This window comes from Syngnathus acus, chromosome 17 (assembly GCF_901709675.1).
Source record: "Syngnathus acus chromosome 17, fSynAcu1.2, whole genome shotgun sequence".
Classification (NCBI taxonomy): domain Eukaryota; kingdom Metazoa; phylum Chordata; class Actinopteri; order Syngnathiformes; family Syngnathidae; genus Syngnathus; species Syngnathus acus.
Window position 1 is genome coordinate 3,810,039 of NC_051102.1, and position 17,806 is coordinate 3,827,844.

Here is a 17,806-nt window from a genome sequence, read left to right on the forward strand (position 1 = left end):
GTGAGGGAGGATGTGGGAGTAAATGTTGACACCAGAAATCCTCCATGGTATGCATATGTGTTACTTCTTCAGTGCTTTCCGAAGCAAGTGTTGTGTTGTCATGTGTTAATTGACTTGCTAATCACCTCGCTCTGACAGCACTATGACAGATTTGAGAGGTCGGCCCAAATCAGTAATGGCATCATGTCCTTTTATTATACACAAAGTGCAGGCTTTCCTTTCTTGTTACTGTTTACATATTGCCGCTGACAGTTCTTCTGTCGTCAACTGTAATCCCCTCACACTGATGAAATAAATATAACTCATGGACATACTTAAAATGAATCCTGAATGATGCACATTTTAATATGTGCTACTGTTGAATGTTGGGCATGTCATACTTACACTGAGCTGTCCAAGTGCAGCTGAAAGAAAATATTGACCCTCATTTGCTGTAATACTCAACTTTAACCATAAATTGAATTACCAACGTGGTCATTTATGTATGATTTCAATTGTCTGTGTCTCTATGCAAAGTCATCAAGTCTTGTTCAGAAAACCAATGTTCAGAATGCAAAAAGTTATAATATCCTTCGATGTATCTTTTGATTGTTGATTGTTACGATGTTTTATTAGTTGTATTAAAAGTAGGGTCAGGGTTTCACACTAGGGTTAGTGTGTCTTCAACCAGTAGGTGTCAGTAATGCCCATTGAAGCTGGTGCCACCTCGCCGTAAAACAAAACGAAGAAGAAAATGACGTAACTTCCCGTTCACGAACGAGTCGTGAATTGCATTTCCCGTTCACCAATGAACGAATCTGTGAGTGAACAAATCAGTGAGTGAGTGATTCGCATTTCCAGTTCATCGTGAGAACGGATCAGTGAGGGAATGAATCCTGACTTTCCCGTCCGCGAACGAGTCAATGGGTCAACTGCCTTCATTCCCGTGCATCAACGGATCAGTCAGTGAGCGTTGCGTCAAATCCCACTTCTGACAAAGTTCTTTTACTGAAGAATCAATGAGAATCCGTAGTTTCGTTGAGAATCACACACTCGATGAATGTGGTAACTAACGCTGAACCTTATGTGTCAGGATGCTTGAGCAGTCTAAAGCGCTGTGTTCAGGGTGCAATCTCCACTGGAGGTGTGGGTTCGAATCCCACTTCTGGCAAAGTTCTTTTACTGAAGAATCAATGAGGATCCTCAGTGATCGTTGAGAATCACACACCTGATGAATGTGGTAACTAAAGTTGAATCTCATGTGTCAGGATGGCCGAGCGGTCTAAGGCGCTGCGTTCAGGTCGCAGTCTCCACTGGAGGCGTGGGTTCGAATCCCACTTCTGACAAAGTTGTTTTACTGAAGAATCTATGAGAATCCTTAGATTGTGATCATTGAGAATCACACACCCGATGAATTTAGTAACTAGCGTGTTTGCTCATGTGTCAGCATGGCCGAGCGGTCTAAGGCGCTGTGTTAAGGTCACAGTCTCCCCTGGAGGCGTGGGTTCAAATCCCACTTCTGACAAAGCTCTTTTACTGAAGAATCAATGAGAATCCTCAGTGATCGTTGAGAATCACACACCTGATGAATGTGGTAACTAAAGTTGAATCTCATGTGTCAGGATGGCCGAGCGGTCTAAGGCGCTGCATTAAGGTTGCAGTCATGATTGGAGGTGTGGGTTCGAATCCCACTTCTGACAAAGTAATTTTGCTGACGAATCAATGAGAATCCTTTGCTTGTGATCGTTGAGAATCACACACTCGATGAATGTGGTAACTAAAGTTGCATCTCATGTGTCAGGATGGCCGAGCGGTCTAAGGCGCTGCGTTCAGGTCGAAGTCTCCACTGGAGGCGTGGGTTCGAAGCCCACTTCTGACAAAGTTCTTTTACTGAAGAATCAATGAGAATCCTCACTTTGTGATCGTTGAGAATCACACACCTGATGAGTGTGGTAACTAAAGATAAGTTTTATGTGTCAAGAAGGCTGAGCGGTCTAAGGCGCTGCGTTCAGGTCGAAGTCTCCACTGGAGGCGTGGGTTCGAATCCCACTTCTGACAAAGTTCTTTTACTGAAGAATCTATGATAATCCTTTGCTTGTGATCGTTGAGAATCACACACTCGATGAATGTGGTAACTAAAGTTGAATCGCATGTGTCAGGATGGCCGAGCGGTCTAAGGCGCTGCGTTCAGGTCGAAGTCTCCACTGGAGGCGTGGGTTCGAATCCCACTTCTGACAAAGTTTTTTTACTGAAGAATCAATGAGAATCCTCACTTTGGGATCGTTGAGAATCACACACCTGATGAGTGTGGTAACTAAATATAAGTTTTATGTGTCAGGATGGCCGAGCGGTCTAAGGCGCTGCGTTCAGGTCGCAGTCTTCACTGGAGGCGTGGGTTCGAATCCCACTTCTGACAAAGTTCTTTTACTGAAGAATCAGAGAATCCGTAGTTTCGTTGAGAATCACACACTCGATGAATGTGGTAACTAACGCTGAACCTTATGTGTCAGGATGCTTGAGCAGTGTAACGCGCTGTGTTCAGGATGCAATCTCCACTGGAGGTGTGGGTTCGAATCCCACTTCTGGCAAAGTTCTTTTACTGAAGAATCAATGAGGATCCTCAGTGATCGTTGAGAATCACACACCTGATGAATGTGGTAACTAAAGCTGAATCTCATGTGTCAGGATGGCCGAGCGGTCTAAGGCGCTGCGTTCAGGTCGCAGTCTCCACTGGAGGCGTGGGTTCGAATCCCACTTCTGACAAAGTTGTTTTACTGAAGAATAAATGAGGATCCTCTCAGCGTTGAGAATCACACACCTGATGAATGTAGTAACTAAAGTTGAATCTCATGTGTCAGGATGGCCGAGCGGTCTAAGGCGCTGCGTTCAGGTCGCAGTCTCCACTGGAGGCGTGGGTTCGAATCCCACTTCTGACAAAGTTGTTTTACTGAAGAATCAATGAGAATCCTCAGTTTGTGATCGATGAGAATCACACACCCGATGAATTTAGTAACTAGAGTACCTGCTCATGTGCCGGGATGGCCGAGCGGTCTAAGGCGCTGCGTTAAGGTTGCAGCCTCCCCTGGAGACACACCCGATGAATTTAGTAACTAGCGTGTCTGCTCATGTGTCAGCATGGCCGAGCGGTCGAAGGCACTGCGTTAAGGTCGCAGTCTCCCCTGGAGGTGTCGGTTCAAATCCCACTTCTGACAAAGTTCTTTTACTGAAGAATCAATGAGAATCCTTTGTTTGTGGTTGAGAATCACACACCTGATGAATGTGGTAACTAAAGTTGAATCTCATGGGTCAGGGTGGCCGAGCGGTCTAAGGCGCTGCGTTAAGGTCGAAGTCTCCACTGGAGGCGTGGGTTCGAATCCCACTTCTTACAAAGTTCTTTTACTGAAGAATCAATGAGAATCCTCACTTTGGGATCGTTGAGAATCACACACCTGATGAGTGTGGTGACTAAATATAAGTTTTATGTGTCAGGATGGCCGAGCGGTCTAAGGCGCTGCGTTCAGGTCGCAGTCTCCACTGGAGGCGTGGGTTCGAATCCCACTTCTGACAAAGTTCTTTTACTGAAGAATCAATGAGAATCCGCAGTTTCGTTGAGAATCACACACTCGATGAATGTGGTAACTAACGCTGAACCTTATGTGTCAGGATGCTTGAGCAGTCTAAAGCGCTGTGTTCAGGGTGCAATCTCCACTGGAGGTGTGGGTTCGAATCCCACTTCTGGCAAAGTTCTTTTACTGAAGAATCAATGAGGATCCTCAGTGATCGTTGAGAATCACACACCTGATGAATGTGGTAACTAAAGTTGAATCTCATGTGTCAGGATGGCCGAGCGGTCTAAGGCGCTGCGTTCAGGTTGCAGTCTCCCCTGGAGGCGTGGGTTCGAATCCCACTTCTGACAAAGTTCTTTTACTGAAGAATAAATGAGGATCCTCAGCGTTGAGAATCACACACCTGAAGAATGTAGTAACTAAAGTTGAATCTCATGTGTCAGGATGGCCGAGCGGTCTAAGGCGCTGCGTTCAGGTTGCAGTCTCCACTGGAGGCGTGGGTTCGAATCCCACTTCTGACAAAGTTGTTTTACTGAAGAATCAATGAGAATCCTCAGTTTGTGATCGATGAGAATCACACACCCGATGAATTTAGTAACTAGAGTACCTGCTCATGTGCCGGGATGGCCGAGCGGTCTAAGGCTCTGCGTCAAGGTTGCAGCCTCCCCTGGAGACACACCCGATGAATTTAGTAACTAGCGTTTCTGCTCATGTGTCAGCATGGCCGAGCGGTCGAAGGCACTGCGTTAAGGTCGCAGTCTCCCCTGGAGGTGTGGGTTCAAATCCCACTTCTGACAAAGTTCTTTTACTGAAGAATCAATGAGAATCCTTAGTTTGTGGTTGAGAATCACACACCTGATGAATGTGGTAACTAAAGTTGAATTTCATGGGTCAGGGTGGCCGAGCGGTCTAAGGCGCTGCGTTCAGGTCGAAGTCTCCACTGGAGGCGTGGGTTCAAATCCCACTTCTGACAAAGTTCTTTTACTGAAGAATCAATGAGAATCCTTAGTTTGTGGTTGAGAATCACACACCTGATGAATGTGGTAACTAAAGGTGAAGCTCATGGGTCAGGGTGGCCGAGCGGTCTAAGGCGCTGCGTTAAGGTCGCAGTCTCACCTGGAGACGTGGGTTCGAATCCCACTTCTGACAAAGTTCTTTTACTGAAGAATCAATGAGAATCCTCAGTTTGTGATCGTTGAGAATCACACACCCGATGAATGTAGTAACTAGTTTATCTGTTGACGTGTCAGGATGGCCGAGCGGTCTAAGGCGCTGCGTTTAGGTCGCAGTCTCCACCGGAGGCGTGGGTTCGAATCCCACTTCTGACAAAGTAATTTTGCTGACGAATCAATGAGAATCCTTAGTGTTGAGAATCACACACCCGATGAATTTAGTAACTAGAGTACCTGCTCATGTGCCAGGATGGCCGAGCGGTCTAAGGCGCTGTGTTAAGGTCGGTCTCTCCTGGAGGCGTGGGTTCAAATCCCACTTCTGACAAAGTTCTTTTACTGAAGACTCAATGAGAATCCACCGTTTGTGGTTGAGAATCACACACTCGATGAATGTGGTAACTAAAGTTGAATCTCATGTGTCAGCATGGCCGAGCGGTCGAAGGCACTGCGTTAAGGTCGCAGTCTCCCCTGGAGGTGTGGGTTCAAATCCCACTTCAGACAAAGTTATTTTACTGAAGAATCAATGAGAATCCTTAGTGGTTGAGAATCACACACCTGATGAATGTGGTAACTAAAGTTGAATCTCATGGGTCAGGGTAGCCAAGCGGTCTAAGGCGCTGCGTTCAGGTCGAAGTCTCCACTGGAGGCGTGGGTTCAAATCCCACTTCTGACAAAGTTCTTTTACTGAAGACTCAATGAGAATCCACCGTTTGTGGTTGAGAATCACACACTCGATGAATGTGGTAACTAAAGTTGAACCTCATGTGTCAGCATGGCCGAGCGGTCGAAGGCACTGCGTTAAGGTCGCAGTCTCCCCTGGAGGTGTGGGTTCAAATCCCACTTCTGACAAAGTTCTTTTACTGAAGAATCAATGAGAATCCTTAGTTTGTGGTTGAGAATCACACACCTGATGAATGTGGTAACTAAAGTTGAATCTCATGGGTCAGGGTGGCCGAGCGGTCTAAGGCGCTGCGTTAAGGTCGCAGTCTCACCTGGAGACGTGGGTTCGAATCCCACTTCTGACAAAGTTCTTTTACTGAAGAATCAATGAGAATCCTCAGTTTGTGATCGTTGAGAATCACACATCCGATGAATGTAGTAACTAGTTTATCTGCTGATGTGTCAGGATGGCCGAGCGGTCTAAGGCGCTGCGTTTAGGTCGCAGTCTCCACCGGAGGCGTGGGTTCGAATCCCACTTCTGACAAAGTAATTTTGCTGACGAATCAATGAGAATCCTTAGATTGTGTTGAGAATCACACACCCGATGAATTTAGTAACTAGAGTACCTGCTCATGTGCCAGGATGGCCGAGCGGTCTAAGGCGCTGCGTTAAGGTCGGTCTCTCCTGGAGGCGTGGGTTCAAATCCCACTTCTGACAAAGTTCTTTTACTGAAGACTCAATGAGAATCCACCGTTTGTGGTTGAGAATCACACACTCGATGAATGTGGTAACTAAAGTTGAATCTCATGTGTCAGCATGGCCGAGCGGTCGCAGGCACTGCGTTAAGGTCGCAGTCTCCCCTGGAGGTGTGGGTTCAAATCCCACTTCTGACAAAGTTATTTTACTGAAGAATCAATGAGAATCCTTAGTTTGTGGTTGAGAATCACACACCTGATGAATGTGGTAACTAAAGTTGAATCTCATGTGTCAGGATGGCCGAGCGGTCTAAGGCGCTGCGTTAAGGTCGCAGTCTCCCCTGGAGACGTGGGTTCGAATCCCACTTCTGACAAAGTTCTTTTACTGAAGAATCAATGAGAATATGAGTTTCTGCGTTAAGAATCACACACTCGATGAATGTAGTAACTAAAGTTGAATTTTAGGTGTCAGGAAGGCCGAGTGGTCTAAGGCGCTGTGTTCAGGTCGTAGTCTCCATTGGAGGCGTGGGTTCGAATCCCACTTCTGACAAAGTAATTTTGCTGAAGAATCAATGAGAATCCTTAGATTGTTGAGAATCACACACCCGATGAATTTAGTAACTAGCGTGTCTGCTCATGTGTCAGCATGGCCGAGCGGTCTAAGGCGTTGCGTTAAGGTCGCAGTCTCCCCTGGGTTCAAATTCCACTTCTGACAAAGTTCTTTTACTGAAGAATCAATGAGAATCCTCAGTTTGTGATCGTTGAGAATCACACACTCGATGAATGTGGTAACTAAAGTTGAATCTCATGCGTCACATATTGGAATGCGGCCCCGAGGACTAGAGCTTGACACCTGTGACCTTTGACCATGATATTTCCCTAATAAAGTGGCCTGTTATTAGGTACACTTGAAAATGGCGGTGTACCTAATGGAGTGTCCGTCATTCCCTCGTTAAGTGCAGCTGCGTGAAAAGTTTTAGCTCCTGCAGAACGTGAAAGTGACCAAAAACTTTTCACGCAGGTGCACTTAACGAGGGAATCACACGGACACTCCATTGGGTACACCGCCATTTTCAAGTGTACCTAATAGGCCATTTTATTAGGGAAATATCAAACAGCAAACAGTGATCTTGGAAAACATGTTGGAATGCGGCCCCGAGGACTAGAACTTGACACCCGTGACCTTTGACCATGATATTTCCCTAATAAAGTGGCCTGTTATTAGGCACACCTGAAAATGGTGGTGTACCTAATGGAGTGTCCGTGTGATTCCCTCGTTAAGTGCACCTGCGTGAAAAGTTTTAGCTCCTACAGAACGTGAAAGTGACCAAAAACTTTTCACGCAGGTGCGCTTAACGAGGGAATCACATGGATACTCCATTTGGTACACCGCCATTTTCAAGTGTACCTAATAACAGGCCACTTTATTAGGGAAATATCAAACAGCAAACAGTGATCTTGGAAAACATGTTGGAATGCGGCCCCGAGGACTAGAGCGTGACACTTGTGACCTTTGACCATGATATTTCCCTAGTAAAGTGGCCTGTTATTAGGTACACTTGAAAATGGCGGTGTACCTAATGGAATGCCCGTGTGATTCCCTCGTTAAGTGCACCTGCGTGAAAAGTTTTAGCTCCTGCAGAACGTGAAAGTGACCAAAAACTTTTCACGCAGGTGCACTTAACGAGGGTAACTTGGAATACATATTGGAACGTGGCCCCTCGAGGACTGGAGGTCGACACCCCTGGTTTAAGTGAAAAGTGCCACACCCACCCTCACCCCCACTTTCTGATTGGCTGGTTGATTTGTGACATCGCTTGGACACACCACCATTGTCAGGTGTATCTAATAACAGGCCAGTTTATTAGGGAAAAATCATGGCCAAAGCTTAACTGAAAGTGAAAAGTGCCACACCCGCCCTCACCCCCACAAAATTTATCTTTACATTCATCGGGTGTGTGATTCTCAGCGATCACAAACTCAGGATTCTCATTGATTCTTCAGTAAAAGATCATTATCAGAAGTGGGATTCGAACCCACGCCTCCAGGGGAGACTGCAACCTTAACGCAGCACCTTAGACCGCTCGGCCATCCTGACACATGAGCAGACATGCTAGTTACTAAATTCATCGGGTGTGTGATTCTCAGCGCTCTCAAACTCAGGATTCTCATTGATTCTTCAGTAAAAGACCATTGTCAGAAGTGGGATTTGAACCCACGCCTCCAGGGGAGACTGCGACCTTAACGCAGCGCCTTAGACCGCTCGGCCATCCTGACACATCAGCAGGTTCTCTAGTTACTGAATTCATCGGGTGTGTGATTATCAGCGATCACAAAATCAGGATTCTCATTGATTCTTCAGTATAACAACTTTACCGGAAGTGGGATTCGAACCCACGCCTCCTGTGGAGCCTGCGACTTGAACGCAGCGCCTTAGACAGCTCGGCCATCCTGACACATGAGATTCAACTTTAGTTACTGCATTCATCAGGTGTGTGATTCTCAACGATCAAAGGATTCTCATTGATTCTTCAGTAAAACAACTTTGTCAGAAGTGGGATTCGAACCCACGCCTCCAGTGGAGACTGCGACCTTAACGCAGCGCCTTAGAGCGCTCGGCCATCCTGACACATAAGATTCATCTTTACATACCACATTCATCGGGTGTGTGATTCTCAGCGATCACAAACAGGATTCTCATTTATTCTTCAGTAAAAGACTTTGTCAGAAGTGGGATTCGAACCCACGTCTCCAGTGGAGACTGCGACCTTAACGCAGCGCCTTAGACCGCTCGGCCATCCTGACACATGAGCAGGTAGTCTAGTTACTAAATTCATCGGGTGTGTGATTCTCAATGATACCAAGCTAAGGATTCTGATAGATTCTTCAGTAAAACAACTTTGTCAGTAGTGGGATTTGAACCCAGTGGAGACTGGGACCTGAACGCAGCGCCTTAGACCGCTCGGCCATCCTGACACATGAGATTCAACTTTAGTTACTACATTCATCAGGTGTGTGATTCTCAACGATCACTAAGGATTCTCATTCTCTTCAGTATCACAAACTCAGGATTATCATTGATTCTTCAGTAAAAGACCATAGTCAGAAGTGGGAAAAATCAATGATAATCCTGAGTTTGTGATCGCTGAGAATCATCATCATCATCATCATCGGCGGTCACTCGAGACGAGTATGACTGTCTTCTTCTCAGGGCCGTCTACTTGTGGGTCCGCAGGTGGGCGTAGAGGCCGATCCGGGATCCACATATTTTTGTGCAGTGTGGGCAGGGGAAAGTTGTGGTGGGTTGTGGTCGTGCTGGAGCCTGTTTTTGCCTTTCCTTTCGGAGTTGTCGTTTGGTTTCTGCGACACGGCGGAGTTCGTTTTCGTGATGTGCTGCACCTTCTTGCACCGCTGCCCTCCAGCAGTTCCTGTTCAAGGCGATGCGCTCCCAGTCCCGAGATGTTATTTGGAATTTCTTGAGATTGGTCTTGAGGTTGTCCTTAAAACGTTTCTTTTGCCCGCCCGGGGCTCGCGGACCTCTCTCCAGCTGGGAGTATAACATCTGTTTGGGGAGGCGGGTGTCAGCCATGCGGATGAGATGTCCTGTCCATCGGAGTTGGTGCTGCATTATTAAGGTGGTGATGCTCGGTATCGTGGCTTCCTCCAGAACGCTGATGTTTGTGCGTCTGTCCTCCCAGTTGATCCTGAGTATTTTCCTCAAGGTTCTCTGGTGGTGTTGTTCAAGAACTCTTAGGTGCCTGCTGTAGGTTGTCCATGATTCTGCCCCATAAAGTAAGGTGGGGAGAACCACAGCTTTGTAAACCAGGAGCTTGGTGTCAACCCGGAGGTCTCTGTCTTCAAAGACTCTTTTCCGGAGTCTGGCATACGCTCCACTGGCACAGCTCAGGCGATGGTTGACCTCAGAGTCAATGTCCGCTTTGGAGGAGAGAAGAGAGCCGAGGTAGGGGAAGTGGTGAACATATTCAAGTGCAGTGTTGTCCACATTTATGATGGGCGGAGTAGATGGCTGGTTGGGTGGGGGTTGATGTAGCACCTGGGTCTTCTTGATGTTCACGGTCAGACCCAGGGCTCTGTATGCCTTAGCGAAGGAGTTCAGGATGCCCTGGAGGTATTCTGCAGAGTGTGCTGCAATGGCATTATCGTCTGCATACTGGAGCTCCACGACCGTGGTGGTTCTGATCTTGGTTTTGGCTTTGAACCTGTTAAGGTTGAAGAGCCTGCCATCAGTTCTGTACCATATTGGTGATCCCTCTGAACGCGGTAATCCAGTCGGGAGGTTTGAGGCAGGCTATGTTTAGATGGCCGAGCGGTCTAAGGCGCTGCGTTAAGGTCGCAGTCTCCCCTAGAGGCGTGGGTTCAAATCCCATTTCTGACAATGGTCTTTTACTGAAGAATCAATGAGAATCCTCAGTTTTTGATCGATGAGAATCACACACCCGATGAATTTAGTAACTAGAGTACCTGCTCATGTGCCAGGATGGCCGAGCGGTCTAAGGCGCTGCGTTAATGTCGCAGTCTCCCCTGGAGACACACCCGATGAATTTGTATGCTCATGTGTCAGCATGGCCAAGCGGTCTAAGGCACTGCGTTAAGGTAGCAGTCTCCCCTGGAGACGTGGGTTCGAATCCCACTTCTGACAAAGTTCTTTTACTGAAGAATCAATGAGAATCCTCAGTTTGTGATCGTTGAGAATCACACACCCGATGAATTTAGTAACTAGTGTATCTGCTGATGTGTTAGGATGGCCGAGCGGTCTAAAGCGCTGCGTTAAAGTAGCAATGTCCCCTGGAGGCATAGGTTCAAATCCCACTTCTGACAAAGTTCTTTTACTGAAGAATCAATGAGAATTTGAGTTTCAGCGTTGAGAATCACACACTCGATGAATGTAGTACCTAAAGATGAATTTCATGTGTCAGGAAGGCCGAGTGGTCTTAGGCGCTGTGTTCAGGTCGCAGTCTCCATTGGAGGCGTGGGTTCGAATCCCACTTCTGACAAAGTAATTTTGCTGAAGAATCAATGAGAATCCTCAGTTTGTGATCGTTGAGGATCACACACTCGATGAATGTGGTAACTAAAGTTGAATCTCATGTGTCACATATTGGAATGCGGCCCCGAGGACTAGAGCTTGACACCTGTGACGTTTGACCATGATATTTCCCTAATAAAGTGGCCTGTTATTAGGTACACTTGAAAATGGCGGTGTACCTAATGGAGTGTCCGTCATTCCCTCGTTAAGTGCAGCTGCGTGAAAAGTTTTAGCTCCTGCAGAACGTGAAAGTGACCAAAAACTTTTCACGCAGGTGCGCTTAACGAGGGAATCACATGGATACTCCATTTGGTACACCGCCATTTTCAAGTGTACCTAATAACAGGCCACTTTATTAGGGAAATATCAAACAGCAAACAGTGATCTTGGAAAACATGTTGGAATGCGGCCCTGAGGACTAGAGCTTGACACTTGTGACCTTTGACCATGATATTTCCCTAATAAAGTGGCCTGTTATTAGGTACACTTGAAAATGGCGGTGTACCTAATGGAATGCCCGTGTGATTCCCTCGTTAAGTGCACCTGCGTGAAAAGTTTTAGCTCCTGCAGAACGTGAAAGTGACCAAAAACTTTTCACGCAGGTGCACTTAATGAGGGTAACTTGGAAAACATATTGGAACGCGGCCCCGAGGACTAGAGCTTGACACCTGTGACCTTTGACCATGATATTTCCCTAATAAAGTGGCCTGTTATTAGGTACACTTGAAAATGGCGGTGTACCTAATGTAGTGTCTGTGTGATTCCCTCGTTAAGTGCACCTACGTGAAAAGTTTTAGCTCCTGCAGAACGTGAAAGTGACCAAAAACTTTTCACGCAGGTGCACTTAACGAGGGTAACTTGGAATACATATTGGAACGTGGCCCCTCGAGGACTGGAGGTCGACACCCCTGGTTTAAGTGAAAAGTGCCACACCCACCCTCACCCCCACTTTCTGATTGGCTGGTTGATTTGTGACATCGCTTGGACACACCATTAGGTACACCACCATTGTCAGGTGTACCTAATAACAGGCCAGTTTATTAGGGAAAAATCATGGCCAAAGCTTAACTGAAAGTGAAGAGTGCCCCACCCGCCCTCGCCCTCACAAAATGTATCTTTACATTTTCGATTCTCAACGCTCTAAGGATTCTCATTGATTCTTCAGTAAAATACCATTGTCAGAAGTAGGATTCGAACCCACGCCTCCAGTGGAGACTGCGACCTAAACACAGCACCTTAGACCGCTCGGCCATCCTGACACGTAAGATTCATCTTTAGATACCACATTCATCGGGTGTGTGATTCTCAGCGACAAACTCAGGATTATTAATTGATTCTTCAGTAAAAGACCATTGTCAGAAGTGGGATTCGAACCCAAGCATCCAGTGGAGACTGCGACCTAAACACAGCACCTTAGACTGCTCGGCCATCCTGACACAAAAAATTCATCTTTAGTTACCACATTCATCAGGTGTGTGATTCTCAACGATCACAAACTGAGGATTCTCATTTATTCTTCAGTAAAAAACTTTGTCAGAAGTGGGATTCGAACCCACGTCTCCAGTGGAGACTGCGACCTTAACGCAGCGCCTTAGACCGCTCGGCCATCCTGACACATAAGATTCATCTTTAGTTACTACATTCATCAGGTGTGTGATTCTCAACGATCACAAAGTGAGGATCCTCATTGATTCTTCAGTAAAAGAACTTTGTCAGAAGTGGGATTCGAACCCACGTCTCCAGGGGAGACTGCGACCTTAACGCAGCGCCTTAGACCGCTCGGCCATCCTGACACATGGGCATGTAGTCTAGTTACTAAATTCATCGGGTGTGTGATTCTCAATGATCACAAGCTAAGGATTCTCATAGATTCTTCAGTAAAACAACTTTGTCAGAAGTGGGATTCGAACCCACGCCTCCAGTGGAGACTGCGACCTGAACGCAGCGCCTTAGACCGCTCGGCCATCCTGACACATGGGCAGCTAGTCTAGTTACTAAATTCATCGGGTGTGTGATTCTCAATGATCACAAGCTAAGGATTCTCATAGATTCTTCAGTAAAACAACTTTGTCAGAAGTGGGATTCGAACCCACGCCTCCAGTGGAGACTGCGACCTGAACGCAGCGCCTTAGACCGCTCGGCCATCCTGACACATAAGATTCATCTTTAGTTACTACATTCGTCAGGTGTGTGATTCTCAACGATCACAAAGTGAGGATCCTCATTGATTCTTCAGTAAAAGAACTTTGTCAGAAGTGGGATTCGAACCCACGTCTCCAGGAGAGACTGCGACCTTAACGCAGCGCCTTAGACCGCTCGGCCATCCTGACACATGTGCAGGTAGTCTAGTTACTAAATTCATCGGGTGTGTGATTCTCAATGATAAGCTAAGGATTCTCATAGATTCTTCAGTAAAACAACTTTGTCAGAAGTGGGATTCGAACTCACGCCTCCAGTGGAGACTGCGACCTGAACGCAGCGCCTTAGACCGCTCGGCCATCCTGACACATAAGATTCATCTTTAGTTACTACATTCATCAGGTGTGTGATTCTCAACGATCACAAAGTGATGATCCTCATTGATTCTTCAGTAAAAGAACTTTGTCAGAAGTGGGATTCGAAACCACGTCTCCAGGGGAGACTGCGACCTTAACGCAGCGCCTTAGACCGCTCGGCCATCCTGACACATGGGCAGCTAGTCTAGTTACTAAATTCATCGGGTGTGTGATTCTCAATGATCACAAGCTAAGGATTCTCATAGATTCTTCAGTAAAACAACTTTGTCAGAAGTGGGATTCGAACCCACGCCTCCAGTGGAGACTGCGACCTGAACGCAGCGCCTTAGACCGCTCGGCCATCCTGACACATGGGCAGGTAGTCTCGTTACTAAATTCATCGGGTGTGTGATTCTCAATGATCACAAGCTAAGGATTCTCATAGATTCTTCAGTAAAACAACTTTGTCAGAAGTGGGATTCGAACCGACGTCTCCAGTGGAGACTGCGACCTTAACGCAGCGCCTTAGACCGCTCGGCCATCCTGACACATAAGATTCATCTTTAGTTACTACATTCATCAGGTGTGTGATTCTCAACGATCGCAAAGTGAGGATCCTCATTGATTCTTCAGTAAAAGACCTTTGTCAGAAGTGGGATTCGAACCCACATCTCCAGGGGAGACTGCGACCTTAACGCAGCGCCTTAGACCGCTCGGCCATCCTGACACATGGGCAGGTAGTCTAGTTACTAAATTCATCGGGTGTGTGATTCTCAATGATAAGCTAAGGATTCTCATAGATTCTTCAGTAAAACAACTTTGTCAGAAGTGGGATTCGAACTCACGCCTCCAGTGGAGACTGCGACCTGAACGCAGCGCCTTAGACCGCTCGGCCATCCTGACACATAGGATTCATCTTTAGTTACTACATTCATCAGGTGTGTGATTCTCAACGATCACAAAGTGAGGATCCTCATTGATTCTTCAGTAAAAGAACTTTGTCAGAAGTGGGATTCGAACCCACGTCTCCAGGGGAGACTGCGACCTGAACGCAGCGCCTTAGACCGCTCGGCCATCCTGACACATGGGCAGGTAGTCTAGTTACTAAATTCATCGGGTGTGTGATTCTCAATGATCAAGCTAAGGATTCTCATAGATTCTTCAGTAAAACAACTTTGTCAGAAGTGGGATTCGAACCCACGCCTCCAGTGGAGACTGCGACCTGAACGCAGCGCCTTAGACCGCTCGGCCATCCTGACACATAAGATTCATCTTTAGTTACTACATTCGTCAGGTGTGTGATTCTCAACGATCACAAAGTGAGGATCCTCATTGATTCTTCAGTAAAAGAACTTTGTCAGAAGTGGGATTCGAACCCACGTCTCCAAGAGAGACTGCGACCTTAACGCAGCGCCTTAGACCGCTCGGCCATCCTGACACATGGGCAGCTAGTCTAGTTACTAAATTCATCGGGTGTGTGATTCTCAATGATCACAAGCTAAGGATTCTCATAGATTCTTCAGTAAAACAACTTTGTCAGAAGTGGGATTCGAACCCACGCCTCCAGTGGAGACTGCGACCTGAACGCAGCGCCTTAGACCGCTCGGCCATCCTGACACATAAGATTCATCTTTAGTTACTACATTCGTCAGGCGTGTGATTCTCAACGATCACAAAGTGAGGATCCTCATTGATTCTTCAGTAAAAGAACTTTGTCAGAAGTGGGATTCGAACCCACGTCTCCAAGAGAGACTGCGACCTTAACGCAGCGCCTTAGACCGCTCGGCCATCCTGACACATGGGCAGCTAGTCTAGTTACTAAATTCATCGGGTGTGTGATTCTCAATGATCACAAGCTAAGGATTCTCATAGATTCTTCAGTAAAACAACTTTGTCAGAAGTGGGATTCGAACCCACGTCTCCAAGAGAGACTGCGACCTTAACGCAGCGCCTTAGACCGCTCGGCCATCCTGACACATGGGCAGGTAGTCTAGTTACTAAAGTCATCGGGTGTGTGATTCTCAATGATCACAAGCTAAGGATTCTCATAGATTCTTCAGTAAAAGAACTTTGTCAGAAGTGGGATTCGAACCCACGTCTCCAGGGGAGACTGCGACCTTAACGCAGCGCCTTAGACCGCTCGGCCATCCTGACACATGGGCAGGTAGTCTAGTTACTAAATTCATCGGGTGTGTGATTCTCAATGATAAACTAAGGATTCTCATAGATTCTTCAGTAAAACAACTTTGTCAGAAGCGGGATTCGAACTCACGCCTCCAGTGGAGACTGCGACCTGAACGCAGCGCCTTAGACCGCTCGGCCATCCTGACACATAGGATTCATCTTTAGTTACTACATTCATCAGATGTGTGATTCTCAACGATCACAAAGTGAGGATCCTCATTGATTCTTCAGTAAAAGAACTTTGTCAGAAGTGGGATTCGAACCTACGTCTCCAGGGGAGACTGCAACCTTAACGCAGCGCCTTAGACCGCTCGGCCATCCTGACACATGGGCAGGTAGTCTAGTTACTAAATTCATCGGGTGTGTGATTCTCAATGATCACAAGCTAAGGATTCTCATAGATTCTTCAGTAAAACAACTTTGTCAGAAGTGGGATTCGAACCCACGCCTCCAGTGGAGACTGCGACCTGAACGCAGCGCCTTAGACCGCTCGGCCATCCTGACACATAAGATTCATCTTTAGTTACTACATTCGTCAGGCGTGTGATTCTCAACGATCACAAAGTGAGGATCCTCATTGATTCTTCAGTAAAAGAACTTTGTCAGAAGTGGGATTCGAACCCACGTCTCCAAGAGAGACTGCGACCTTAACGCAGCGCCTTAGACCGCTCGGCCATCCTGACACATGGGCAGCTAGTCTAGTTACTAAATTCATCGGGTGTGTGATTCTCAATGATCACAAGCTAAGGATTCTCATAGATTCTTCAGTAAAACAACTTTGTCAGAAGTGGGATTCGAACCCACGTCTCCAAGAGAGACTGCGACCTTAACGCAGCGCCTTAGACCGCTCGGCCATCCTGACACATGGGCAGGTAGTCTAGTTACTAAATTCATCGGGTGTGTGATTCTCAATGATCACAAGCTAAGGATTCTCATAGATTCTTCAGTAAAAGAACTTTGTCAGAAGTGGGATTCGAACCCACGTCTCCAGGGGAGACTGCGACCTTAACGCAGCGCCTTAGACCGCTCGGCCATCCTGACACATGGGCAGGTAGTCTAGTTACTAAATTCATCGGGTGTGTGATTCTCAATGATAAACTAAGGATTCTCATAGATTCTTCAGTAAAACAACTTTGTCAGAAGTGGGATTCGAACTCACGCCTCCAGTGGAGACTGCGACCTGAACGCAGCGCCTTAGACCGCTCGGCCATCCTGACACATAGGATTCATCTTTAGTTACTACATTCATCAGATGTGTGATTCTCAACGATCACAAAGTGAGGATCCTCATTGATTCTTCAGTAAAAGAACTTTGTCAGAAGTGGGATTCGAACCTACGTCTCCAGGGGAGACTGCAACCTTAACGCAGCGCCTTAGACCGCTCGGCCATCCTGACACATGGGCAGGTAGTCTAGTTACTAAATTCATCGGGTGTGTGATTCTCAATGATCAAGCTAAGGATTCTCATAGATTCTTCAGTAAAACAACTTTGTCAGAAGTGGGATTCGAACCCACGCCTCCAGTGGAGACTGCGACCTGAACGCAGCGCCTTAGACCGCTCGGCCATCCTGACACATAAGATTCATCTTTAGTTACTACATTCGTCAGGCGTGTGATTCTCAACGATCACAAAGTGAGGATCCTCATTGATTCTTCAGTAAAAGAACTTTGTCAGAAGTGGGATTCGAACCCACGTCTCCAAGAGAGACTGCGACCTTAACGCAGCGCCTTAGACCGCTCGGCCATCCTGACACGTGGGCAGCTAGTCTAGTTACTAAATTCATCGGGTGTGTGATTCTCAATGATCACAAGCTAAGGATTCTCATACATTCTTCAGTAAAACAACTTTGTCAGAAGTGGGATTCGAACCCACGTCTCCAAGAGAGACTGCGACCTTAACGCAGCGCCTTAGACCGCTCGGCCATCCTGACACATGGGCAGGTAGTCTAGTTACTAAATTCATCGGGTGTGTGATTCTCAATGATCACAAGCTAAGGATTCTCATAGA

General features: G+C 46.9%; 60 non-coding genes across 60 annotated transcripts; 25 read left to right on the forward strand and 35 right to left on the reverse strand.

Annotated features, from left to right (window-relative positions):
* Positions 1 to 1,242: 1,242 nt before the first annotated feature.
* Positions 1,243 to 1,325, forward strand: trnal-cag. The gene has a single exon. It is a non-coding gene; the product is annotated as a tRNA-Leu (tRNA).
* A 96-nt stretch (positions 1,326 to 1,421) lies between these two features.
* trnal-aag lies at positions 1,422 to 1,504 on the forward strand. The gene has a single exon. It is a non-coding gene; the product is annotated as a tRNA-Leu (tRNA).
* A 92-nt stretch (positions 1,505 to 1,596) lies between these two features.
* trnal-aag lies at positions 1,597 to 1,679 on the forward strand. Its single transcript has one exon. It is a non-coding gene; the product is annotated as a tRNA-Leu (tRNA).
* Positions 1,680 to 1,775: 96 nt separating this feature from the next.
* Positions 1,776 to 1,858, forward strand: trnal-cag. The gene has a single exon. It is a non-coding gene; the product is annotated as a tRNA-Leu (tRNA).
* Positions 1,859 to 2,133: 275 nt separating this feature from the next.
* Positions 2,134 to 2,216, forward strand: trnal-cag. Its single transcript has one exon. It is a non-coding gene; the product is annotated as a tRNA-Leu (tRNA).
* Positions 2,217 to 2,312: 96 nt separating this feature from the next.
* Positions 2,313 to 2,395, forward strand: trnal-cag. The gene has a single exon. It is a non-coding gene; the product is annotated as a tRNA-Leu (tRNA).
* Positions 2,396 to 2,659: 264 nt separating this feature from the next.
* On the forward strand, positions 2,660 to 2,742 carry trnal-cag. The gene has a single exon. It is a non-coding gene; the product is annotated as a tRNA-Leu (tRNA).
* A 90-nt stretch (positions 2,743 to 2,832) lies between these two features.
* On the forward strand, positions 2,833 to 2,915 carry trnal-cag. The gene has a single exon. It is a non-coding gene; the product is annotated as a tRNA-Leu (tRNA).
* Positions 2,916 to 3,284: 369 nt separating this feature from the next.
* On the forward strand, positions 3,285 to 3,367 carry trnal-aag. The gene has a single exon. It is a non-coding gene; the product is annotated as a tRNA-Leu (tRNA).
* Positions 3,368 to 3,463: 96 nt separating this feature from the next.
* trnal-cag lies at positions 3,464 to 3,546 on the forward strand. The gene has a single exon. It is a non-coding gene; the product is annotated as a tRNA-Leu (tRNA).
* A 266-nt stretch (positions 3,547 to 3,812) lies between these two features.
* trnal-cag lies at positions 3,813 to 3,895 on the forward strand. Its single transcript has one exon. It is a non-coding gene; the product is annotated as a tRNA-Leu (tRNA).
* Positions 3,896 to 3,983: 88 nt separating this feature from the next.
* Positions 3,984 to 4,066, forward strand: trnal-cag. Its single transcript has one exon. It is a non-coding gene; the product is annotated as a tRNA-Leu (tRNA).
* Positions 4,067 to 4,259: 193 nt separating this feature from the next.
* On the forward strand, positions 4,260 to 4,342 carry trnal-aag. Its single transcript has one exon. It is a non-coding gene; the product is annotated as a tRNA-Leu (tRNA).
* A 93-nt stretch (positions 4,343 to 4,435) lies between these two features.
* Positions 4,436 to 4,518, forward strand: trnal-cag. The gene has a single exon. It is a non-coding gene; the product is annotated as a tRNA-Leu (tRNA).
* A 93-nt stretch (positions 4,519 to 4,611) lies between these two features.
* trnal-aag lies at positions 4,612 to 4,694 on the forward strand. Its single transcript has one exon. It is a non-coding gene; the product is annotated as a tRNA-Leu (tRNA).
* Positions 4,695 to 4,790: 96 nt separating this feature from the next.
* On the forward strand, positions 4,791 to 4,873 carry trnal-uag. Its single transcript has one exon. It is a non-coding gene; the product is annotated as a tRNA-Leu (tRNA).
* A 262-nt stretch (positions 4,874 to 5,135) lies between these two features.
* On the forward strand, positions 5,136 to 5,218 carry trnal-aag. Its single transcript has one exon. It is a non-coding gene; the product is annotated as a tRNA-Leu (tRNA).
* An 89-nt stretch (positions 5,219 to 5,307) lies between these two features.
* Positions 5,308 to 5,390, forward strand: trnal-cag. Its single transcript has one exon. It is a non-coding gene; the product is annotated as a tRNA-Leu (tRNA).
* A 93-nt stretch (positions 5,391 to 5,483) lies between these two features.
* Positions 5,484 to 5,566, forward strand: trnal-aag. The gene has a single exon. It is a non-coding gene; the product is annotated as a tRNA-Leu (tRNA).
* A 93-nt stretch (positions 5,567 to 5,659) lies between these two features.
* trnal-aag lies at positions 5,660 to 5,742 on the forward strand. Its single transcript has one exon. It is a non-coding gene; the product is annotated as a tRNA-Leu (tRNA).
* A 96-nt stretch (positions 5,743 to 5,838) lies between these two features.
* trnal-uag lies at positions 5,839 to 5,921 on the forward strand. The gene has a single exon. It is a non-coding gene; the product is annotated as a tRNA-Leu (tRNA).
* A 266-nt stretch (positions 5,922 to 6,187) lies between these two features.
* Positions 6,188 to 6,270, forward strand: trnal-aag. Its single transcript has one exon. It is a non-coding gene; the product is annotated as a tRNA-Leu (tRNA).
* A 93-nt stretch (positions 6,271 to 6,363) lies between these two features.
* trnal-aag lies at positions 6,364 to 6,446 on the forward strand. The gene has a single exon. It is a non-coding gene; the product is annotated as a tRNA-Leu (tRNA).
* A 93-nt stretch (positions 6,447 to 6,539) lies between these two features.
* Positions 6,540 to 6,622, forward strand: trnal-cag. The gene has a single exon. It is a non-coding gene; the product is annotated as a tRNA-Leu (tRNA).
* A 1,465-nt stretch (positions 6,623 to 8,087) lies between these two features.
* On the reverse strand, positions 8,088 to 8,170 carry trnal-aag. Its single transcript has one exon. It is a non-coding gene; the product is annotated as a tRNA-Leu (tRNA).
* Positions 8,171 to 8,266: 96 nt separating this feature from the next.
* Positions 8,267 to 8,349, reverse strand: trnal-aag. The gene has a single exon. It is a non-coding gene; the product is annotated as a tRNA-Leu (tRNA).
* A 96-nt stretch (positions 8,350 to 8,445) lies between these two features.
* Positions 8,446 to 8,528, reverse strand: trnal-caa. The gene has a single exon. It is a non-coding gene; the product is annotated as a tRNA-Leu (tRNA).
* A 90-nt stretch (positions 8,529 to 8,618) lies between these two features.
* trnal-aag lies at positions 8,619 to 8,701 on the reverse strand. Its single transcript has one exon. It is a non-coding gene; the product is annotated as a tRNA-Leu (tRNA).
* Positions 8,702 to 8,794: 93 nt separating this feature from the next.
* Positions 8,795 to 8,877, reverse strand: trnal-aag. Its single transcript has one exon. It is a non-coding gene; the product is annotated as a tRNA-Leu (tRNA).
* A 2,127-nt stretch (positions 8,878 to 11,004) lies between these two features.
* On the forward strand, positions 11,005 to 11,087 carry trnal-cag. Its single transcript has one exon. It is a non-coding gene; the product is annotated as a tRNA-Leu (tRNA).
* A 1,208-nt stretch (positions 11,088 to 12,295) lies between these two features.
* On the reverse strand, positions 12,296 to 12,378 carry trnal-uag. The gene has a single exon. It is a non-coding gene; the product is annotated as a tRNA-Leu (tRNA).
* A 272-nt stretch (positions 12,379 to 12,650) lies between these two features.
* Positions 12,651 to 12,733, reverse strand: trnal-aag. The gene has a single exon. It is a non-coding gene; the product is annotated as a tRNA-Leu (tRNA).
* A 96-nt stretch (positions 12,734 to 12,829) lies between these two features.
* trnal-aag lies at positions 12,830 to 12,912 on the reverse strand. Its single transcript has one exon. It is a non-coding gene; the product is annotated as a tRNA-Leu (tRNA).
* A 96-nt stretch (positions 12,913 to 13,008) lies between these two features.
* On the reverse strand, positions 13,009 to 13,091 carry trnal-cag. Its single transcript has one exon. It is a non-coding gene; the product is annotated as a tRNA-Leu (tRNA).
* Positions 13,092 to 13,187: 96 nt separating this feature from the next.
* trnal-cag lies at positions 13,188 to 13,270 on the reverse strand. The gene has a single exon. It is a non-coding gene; the product is annotated as a tRNA-Leu (tRNA).
* A 96-nt stretch (positions 13,271 to 13,366) lies between these two features.
* On the reverse strand, positions 13,367 to 13,449 carry trnal-aag. Its single transcript has one exon. It is a non-coding gene; the product is annotated as a tRNA-Leu (tRNA).
* Positions 13,450 to 13,542: 93 nt separating this feature from the next.
* On the reverse strand, positions 13,543 to 13,625 carry trnal-cag. The gene has a single exon. It is a non-coding gene; the product is annotated as a tRNA-Leu (tRNA).
* Positions 13,626 to 13,721: 96 nt separating this feature from the next.
* trnal-aag lies at positions 13,722 to 13,804 on the reverse strand. The gene has a single exon. It is a non-coding gene; the product is annotated as a tRNA-Leu (tRNA).
* A 96-nt stretch (positions 13,805 to 13,900) lies between these two features.
* Positions 13,901 to 13,983, reverse strand: trnal-cag. The gene has a single exon. It is a non-coding gene; the product is annotated as a tRNA-Leu (tRNA).
* Positions 13,984 to 14,079: 96 nt separating this feature from the next.
* Positions 14,080 to 14,162, reverse strand: trnal-aag. The gene has a single exon. It is a non-coding gene; the product is annotated as a tRNA-Leu (tRNA).
* Positions 14,163 to 14,258: 96 nt separating this feature from the next.
* Positions 14,259 to 14,341, reverse strand: trnal-aag. The gene has a single exon. It is a non-coding gene; the product is annotated as a tRNA-Leu (tRNA).
* A 93-nt stretch (positions 14,342 to 14,434) lies between these two features.
* Positions 14,435 to 14,517, reverse strand: trnal-cag. The gene has a single exon. It is a non-coding gene; the product is annotated as a tRNA-Leu (tRNA).
* A 96-nt stretch (positions 14,518 to 14,613) lies between these two features.
* trnal-cag lies at positions 14,614 to 14,696 on the reverse strand. Its single transcript has one exon. It is a non-coding gene; the product is annotated as a tRNA-Leu (tRNA).
* A 94-nt stretch (positions 14,697 to 14,790) lies between these two features.
* trnal-cag lies at positions 14,791 to 14,873 on the reverse strand. Its single transcript has one exon. It is a non-coding gene; the product is annotated as a tRNA-Leu (tRNA).
* Positions 14,874 to 14,969: 96 nt separating this feature from the next.
* Positions 14,970 to 15,052, reverse strand: trnal-aag. The gene has a single exon. It is a non-coding gene; the product is annotated as a tRNA-Leu (tRNA).
* Positions 15,053 to 15,148: 96 nt separating this feature from the next.
* On the reverse strand, positions 15,149 to 15,231 carry trnal-cag. The gene has a single exon. It is a non-coding gene; the product is annotated as a tRNA-Leu (tRNA).
* Positions 15,232 to 15,327: 96 nt separating this feature from the next.
* trnal-aag lies at positions 15,328 to 15,410 on the reverse strand. The gene has a single exon. It is a non-coding gene; the product is annotated as a tRNA-Leu (tRNA).
* A 96-nt stretch (positions 15,411 to 15,506) lies between these two features.
* Positions 15,507 to 15,589, reverse strand: trnal-aag. Its single transcript has one exon. It is a non-coding gene; the product is annotated as a tRNA-Leu (tRNA).
* A 96-nt stretch (positions 15,590 to 15,685) lies between these two features.
* trnal-aag lies at positions 15,686 to 15,768 on the reverse strand. The gene has a single exon. It is a non-coding gene; the product is annotated as a tRNA-Leu (tRNA).
* Positions 15,769 to 15,861: 93 nt separating this feature from the next.
* Positions 15,862 to 15,944, reverse strand: trnal-cag. Its single transcript has one exon. It is a non-coding gene; the product is annotated as a tRNA-Leu (tRNA).
* Positions 15,945 to 16,040: 96 nt separating this feature from the next.
* Positions 16,041 to 16,123, reverse strand: trnal-aag. Its single transcript has one exon. It is a non-coding gene; the product is annotated as a tRNA-Leu (tRNA).
* A 96-nt stretch (positions 16,124 to 16,219) lies between these two features.
* Positions 16,220 to 16,302, reverse strand: trnal-cag. Its single transcript has one exon. It is a non-coding gene; the product is annotated as a tRNA-Leu (tRNA).
* A 96-nt stretch (positions 16,303 to 16,398) lies between these two features.
* On the reverse strand, positions 16,399 to 16,481 carry trnal-aag. Its single transcript has one exon. It is a non-coding gene; the product is annotated as a tRNA-Leu (tRNA).
* A 96-nt stretch (positions 16,482 to 16,577) lies between these two features.
* Positions 16,578 to 16,660, reverse strand: trnal-aag. Its single transcript has one exon. It is a non-coding gene; the product is annotated as a tRNA-Leu (tRNA).
* A 96-nt stretch (positions 16,661 to 16,756) lies between these two features.
* On the reverse strand, positions 16,757 to 16,839 carry trnal-aag. The gene has a single exon. It is a non-coding gene; the product is annotated as a tRNA-Leu (tRNA).
* A 93-nt stretch (positions 16,840 to 16,932) lies between these two features.
* Positions 16,933 to 17,015, reverse strand: trnal-cag. The gene has a single exon. It is a non-coding gene; the product is annotated as a tRNA-Leu (tRNA).
* A 96-nt stretch (positions 17,016 to 17,111) lies between these two features.
* Positions 17,112 to 17,194, reverse strand: trnal-aag. The gene has a single exon. It is a non-coding gene; the product is annotated as a tRNA-Leu (tRNA).
* Positions 17,195 to 17,288: 94 nt separating this feature from the next.
* Positions 17,289 to 17,371, reverse strand: trnal-cag. Its single transcript has one exon. It is a non-coding gene; the product is annotated as a tRNA-Leu (tRNA).
* Positions 17,372 to 17,467: 96 nt separating this feature from the next.
* trnal-aag lies at positions 17,468 to 17,550 on the reverse strand. The gene has a single exon. It is a non-coding gene; the product is annotated as a tRNA-Leu (tRNA).
* Positions 17,551 to 17,646: 96 nt separating this feature from the next.
* trnal-aag lies at positions 17,647 to 17,729 on the reverse strand. Its single transcript has one exon. It is a non-coding gene; the product is annotated as a tRNA-Leu (tRNA).
* Positions 17,730 to 17,806: the final 77 nt, after the last annotated feature.